Raw genomic sequence first — 6,962 nt, 5'->3', positions numbered from 1 at the left:
AGCTAGTAAGCTTGTTTGTCAGCTCATCTTCTATATTATCTTTGATGACTTTTAAGGGTGACATCAACATTGGCCAGACGAGATTGTTTGTCTTCAAAATAAAGACATCACAGACAAAATCTATGAATTCCCAATGCTTTCATTTTGTTGGTTGTCTATTAAGCGGAATTAAAATTTTGATCAAATATTTAAAAAGAAAATGAGAATTGGAATTGTCAATTTCAATTCCACCTATTATGGTGAAATATCAAATTCTCATTTTAGGGCCAAAATGGGAATACGAATTCCAATTCCCAATTCCAATTTGGTGCACCCAAATTAAGAATTAAAAAATTTAGGATGTTGATTCCTATTCCAATTCTATTTCCTCAAACAACCAAACCCTAAACAATCTCCATCTTTATAGATTGAGTTAAGGCATCCTAATTTTATTAAATTTTTACTAGATGATGATAAAATGTGGATTTTTTTAATATGAAACCATCATAATTATGGTATAGAAAGTTTCTTGTGATACCAAACAGTAGCATAAATTTGATAGCACATGCATTCAGGCATATCTCTATAGAATGTGAAATTGTGAGTGTATAACATCAAAATTAATTTGTGATAAACATATAGTATGAAGGTAGTAATAAAAAAAAGGGAATGAAAAGATTTTATCATATATTTAATTGGCTTAGGATAGGCTAAAATAAAGTGTGCCTAGGTATAGATTATTTAATATGTTTGTGCACTCATATATGATAGTCAAGCATGCATCTATAGATCATGAAATTGTGAATTTATTAGGCTACATTTTTATTTTTGTAAAATAAATAGTAAGTAGATGATAATGAAAAAGTATGTTAAGGGGTTTTATTATTTCTTTAATTAATGGCTTATCATAGGCCAAAATTAAGTGTGCTTATGTATCAATAATTTAATGTGTCTCCAAAATTAATATACAATTGTCAAACATGCCTTTAAAGACCATGAATTGTGAATAAATTATATTAGATTTTATTATTTGTAAAATATATAGTATGAAGTCAATAATAAAAATTATAGATTGAAAAGTTTCTTTTATAGAAGGTTGAATTAATATCTACCTTTTAATGTAAAATAAAATAGGATCATGGTTAAACATGTATTAAAACTCATTGCTATAAAACTAGATATACTCAAGATTCTTCTTTTTTTCCCCTAATAATTGTGTTTGGATTATTTTTCATTCTTTATATTAATTAGATATCAATTAAGGATGATTAAACTCTAAGGAAAGGCTTATCATTTTATTTTTCTAATTTTATTTATTTGTTGCTTGTGATATTCTTTGAGTTTTATGTATTCTAATTGCACATGTCATTAGTAGTGTTATTTATTACTCATTAGTCTATTATATAAGTATTACTGTGATTTTTGGGTCATTTTAGTTCTATAGTGGACCATTGTAAGTATTAAATCACACTACTATGTTCAAAGCTCAATCAAATTTCTTCAAGCTAGTAATGCATGCAATATCTACCACCTCTCTAAAAGATGAATTTATAAGACATGTTTGAATCCCCAAGTTTTTTGTTAACATGATTTTTTCACCCTTACATAGAAAGATTTCATAAGAAAGGTGACCAACATCATTATAATTGTATGATTTTATGTGTATTTTTACTATAGCATTAAGTTAGTGGGGATATTTAGTAATTTAAGCATTTTTATCATGAATGATCATTAAATAATTTGTATAAAATAGGTTCATTGTATGGTCAAAATATTGTTGTTCTTCTATTTGTTTGTGTGGTTCATTAGTAATTCTCAATCTTGTCCAACCAGTTGCACATTATGCATGTATTGTAATGTTTGGAAAATTTGAGTTTGATTATCACCTTGTTGAAGGAAATTTATTTTCAATAAACTAATTGCAATGAATCATTTCCATAGTAATTTGGCATCTAAGTGATACATAGATGGACTTGTCCATAAGAGATGGTAGTTTTACAAAGTCACATACAAGGATGATAGGTGTGCCACCAAATTCTAGGTATTGTTGATTAGGAAAATCTTTTCACATTCTACTATTTATCTTTGATAGTAACTTTCCATCCCTATTTAGCTCATCTTGTTCATAAACAAACATTTTTATGTTTCGTGTCTTCTTTCAATATTGTTAGCAACTTCCCCTTTAACATCTGTGTTTGTTTTATTGGAATCTTGAGCATTGAATATGTATTTAAGAAAAGAATATTAACATACAATTATTGAAGGGGCAAAAATAACAAAAGCTCCATGCAACTAGAATCCCTACATTTGGTGGGGGAGTAGGAGAAAGTGGGTAGTTAATGTATGCCTTTGGTGGGGGAGTAGGAGGAAGTGTGGGGGGAGTAGGAGAAAGTGTGTAATTAATGTATGAGTGGACTTGTTTGCTTCTAACATAAGGAGGGTTTTGGGTCTTCTACTGGTGAGCTATCATTACCGAAGGAGATTTAGTCTTAGTTTTTTGTCAAGCTTTGTACTAGTGACATCATTATGGAAGTAACTTTTGTGCCCTTCATCCTAATTATATGTGAGTGTACATATGAAGAATGAAAGAAAATAATTATGTCAGTATACCTCAAGAATATAAATAAATAAAATAATTAACAATAGACATCCTTAGTGTTAATTTTCCTAGGAGAAAGTGTGTAATTAATGTATGAGTGGACTTGTTTGCTTCTAACATAAGGAGGGCTTTGGGTCTTCTACTAGTTAGCTATCATTACCGAAGGAGATTTAGTCTTAGTATTTTGTCAAGCTTTGTACTAGTGACATCATTATGGAAGTAACTTTTGCGCCCTTCATCCTAATTTTATGTGAGTGTACATATGAAGAATGAAAGAAAATAATTATGTCATTGTACCTCAAGAATAAAAATAAATTAAATAATTAACAATAGACATCCTTAGTGTGATTTTCCTAGGAGAAAGTGTGTAATTAATGTATGAGTGGACTTGTTTGCTTCTAACATAAGGAGGGTTTTGGGTCTTCTACTAGTTAGCTATCATTACCGAAGGAGATTCAGTCTTTATATTTTGTCAAGCTTTGTACTAGTGACATCATTATGGAAGTAACTTTTGTGCCCTTCATCCTAATTTTATGTGAGTGTACATATGAAGAATTAAAGAAAATAATTATGTCATTGTACCTCAAGAATAAAAATAATTTAAATAATTAACAATAGACATCCTTAGTGTTAATTTTCCCATCACAAGTAATAGATCCTTTTCCTTTAATAGGACAAGATGCATTGTTCCTAACTCTAACTACTCCTCCATCATAACCATTAAACTCAACAAATTTATTCATATCTCTAGTCATATTATGAGAGGATCGATTGTCTATAATCTAATCAGAATTTACTAAGAAACAATGGAAGTAGGAAATCCTCATATACATTTGATATTTTATGTGAAACAACATATTTGATGAGTATCTTTCATAATGATTACAAGAAATTTAGGTGAATGCAAAAGTTAATATAGCTAAATGCAAAAGATAATAGTAGCAATATGCCCTAGTAAATCACCTTAATAGATTTGTAGCTTGACCCTACTTACTTACTTCACTATAAACAAAAACCATATAGATGTACACTCACAACATGCATTACTTGCATACCACATATTATCTGATACTACAAGGAATAGATGAGGTGTTGGCGAGTGTAACAAGTGAAATGGAACTACAACTAACCATACACCATTTTTATGCTAATAGTTGAGGTACAAGGGCACTTACTGAAATTAAATTACATAAATAAATGACTAAGGCTAGACCATAGAATTGTAAACAATTGTCACACAAAACTATTACCAAGAAGCATTAAACTTTTTGTAAGACAAGACAAACATACATCTATTATAAAATAGCTTAACCATAGTCATAAATCAATGCAACATGAAACAAGTTTTTATGCCACGTCAAGAATAAAAATATGTTTAACAAAATAAAATAACATTTTGATATTACAAAGAATGAATGAGACGCTATCAAGTGTAACAAAATAAACTACAACCAACCACACCATTTTAATGCCATGCATCAAAATTCATCAATCCAAAGAATCCATAATTGCAAGTTACCATAATTATAATAGAAAAGAAGATAGATAATAAACTCATATAGAATATAATCACAATCATACATCAAAACATACTTCCCCTGAATTGTACCATTATAGATTAGAGTCAAATAAAAGAAAAATAGTTGATAAGTCTCATTTATTAATCTAGTTTAAGCATTTCCCATCAATATATTAAAGAATTTGTAAAATATCTAAATGTTATACTCCTTTTCTCTTCCCATCCATTAATCCAGGCAAATATTCTACCCAAATTCCAAATGCAACAATTTTTATAAAATCATGATCACCACAATCTCCTTTCTTCTCTTTTAGATTCCAATAGACTAAGGACGTCACCTTCTCTAACAAGGCCTTTCACATTCCATATAATAAGGTGATTCTGACCATCAATAATTTTCACTCAAACCTGTGTAACTTGACCCCTAGATTCAGTACAACCAATAACCTTGACCACAACTGCAATCTTAACTCATGTGTCCATGGTTTCCTACGAAGACATAAAGGAGGCTTAAAAAATATAGATGTTTGTTCCAACAATTTTAGCTAGAAAATAAGATACTTTTTCCTAAGAAAAGTGCCCACAAAATTATGATGTGTATTGGTACAAATGGACAACGATATCCATATTCATATTGATAAGGGCCCATTTGGCCACAAGAATAGGAATATGAGAATATGAATATATATACTAGATTTTTTATTCTAGAATAGATAATAAAAATATGTATTCCTATTCTTTGTTTGGTTAGACAAAATTTTAATTTTAATTTTAATAATAGACAAAGACCAAAGAAGCATAGGTATGGTAGACAAGATCAAGATTTTGTGCAGTTTGGAGTAGAGGGTCATTCACCTGGACGCAAAGCTGGGAAATGTGATGCTGGATAGGGATTTCAATACCCAACTTAAGGATTGTAGAGTAAAGATAAGGTTTTGGAGTGTGTGAATCCTAAATTGGAAGGGCTTGATTATGATAGAGAGGAGATATAAAGGGTTTTGATTTTGGGTTTAATGTGCTTGAATCATGATCCTCAATTACAACCTTCAATAAGATAAGTCATTTAAGTGCTTATAATCCCATTGACCACAATGACATGGAAGTCCCATGTGTTTTCTCAATTTTCCATATAACTCGAAGACACATTTCTTGAATTTCCTTAATAGAATTGTATTTTGGCCATCATGATCTAGGTACCAATGATGTCTTGTCTTTGGACTTTCTTCACTAAATTATTCATCTTCCTTCGTAGCACAAATTTAAAAAGGGAAGCTAGCCAATGGTGCCAATATCTCTTTATTTACATAGCATGAAGATTCATGCATGGTTGTTATGGGAGTTTGCCTCTATTTTCCTCATTTAGTTACACATCTCGTTGCCTTCTTGTAATGTCAGATTATAATGCCTGTTCAAAATTGGCTAAATTGGTGAGGCTCTCAATGGCGATGAATGCCATTTTCCTTATTTCTATGACTTATGGGCTCTCCCTAGCTATGCTTATGGGCATAGACTTGAAATTTTCATCAAATATGAAAACTTCAAATTTAGAATAGGAATACATATTCCAATAACACCTATTTAGATGGAATAGAAAATGCTCATTTGGGGGCCAAAATAGAAATACATATTTCTATTCTCAATTCTGATTTGGTGCATCCAAATAGAGGATTCAAAATTTTAAGCATTTACAAATGTGTATTATAGTCTTATTTCCGCTACCAAACAAACCCTAAATGATTTTGCACTACAAAAAAAAAACAATGTAAGCAACTGAGAGGACCCCACTTCTTCTGTTGTGGTAAGTAGAAACAACATCAAATCAATGGATGGAACTTTCATTTCCAAGCGCCTTGTCGTCCAACAAGTTTTGAAAATGTATCACCTACACCTTGAACTTCTCCAATATAAATACTTGTATATGAATCTCCCAAAACAATTACAACAAAAAATGGTATGAATATTGGTATACAATTTAGAAATAGACCTACAAATAAATCATAATGAGTGTATTATGATTATCATAGACACTATGTGAAGTGTAAAGGTGATCCCTAGTTGAGATTTCACTTTTGATAATATTAACGTAAGGACATCGATGCTAGGGTAATCTTTAATTATAGGGTGATCAAACAAGTGAAGAGATCTCTTGTGCTTGCCATGTATGGACTCCATTTGTGACAAAGCCCCAAGTATTTTTCTACCCAATTTTATGAACAAAAACAAATAAGACTATTGGGAAAATGGAGCTTTTCAAATGGAAAAATAGAAATTTGGATGGTGATAATTCATTTTTATTAGTATTTATCGAATGACCATAGAATAGGGATAATATGTTGCATTTTTTCACCATTTCCTATGTGAGGTCTATTGCCCAAAAATGGACATGAAAATATTAGTCCTCGCCTTAACAGGCAGGGACTAATAAATAGGATATATTTTTGTGACATCAAACCCCAATTTGCATGGAGGAGATATATTTTGCTACTATTAAAATTTTGATTCTTTAAAGATTGTAATCATGAATAAAATTTGAAAATTTATTAGTTTTAGATAGGCTACAAGTAGTAGAGCTTTTGATAAATACTTGACAGTTGTTATATTTCACTTGTGCAACAAGATGATTCAATATGGAAATTTACTATATACATAATTTAAAAAGAAGAAGAAAAGATAATGAAGGATAGGAGAAGTCAAATTAAAGCATGTTGTATAGAATTTACAAATCTAAATAGAAGTATAAAATTGGATTAAAATTTATGAAAGTAAGATCTTCACTTATTAATATATATAAGCTATAATTATTATATAGTTCATATATGATTTAAATGAAACAACAAAGAACTATTGGTAGACCTATATCGTTGA

General features: G+C 30.0%; 1 pseudogene; it reads right to left on the bottom strand.

Moving 5' to 3' along the window:
- Window positions 1-4,382: 4,382 nt before the first annotated feature.
- Window positions 4,383-4,580, bottom strand: LOC149562274 (small ribosomal subunit protein eS28 pseudogene; annotated as a pseudogene).
- Between the last annotated feature and the right edge of the window lie 2,382 nt (window positions 4,581-6,962).

The sequence above is a fragment of the Cupressus sempervirens genome, chromosome 4 (assembly GCF_028749045.1).
Source record: "Cupressus sempervirens isolate cs-2001-9-10 chromosome 4, ASM2874904v1, whole genome shotgun sequence".
NCBI classification, from domain to species: domain Eukaryota; kingdom Viridiplantae; phylum Streptophyta; class Pinopsida; order Cupressales; family Cupressaceae; genus Cupressus; species Cupressus sempervirens.
This window is presented reverse-complemented; position numbering and strand designations above follow the sequence as displayed.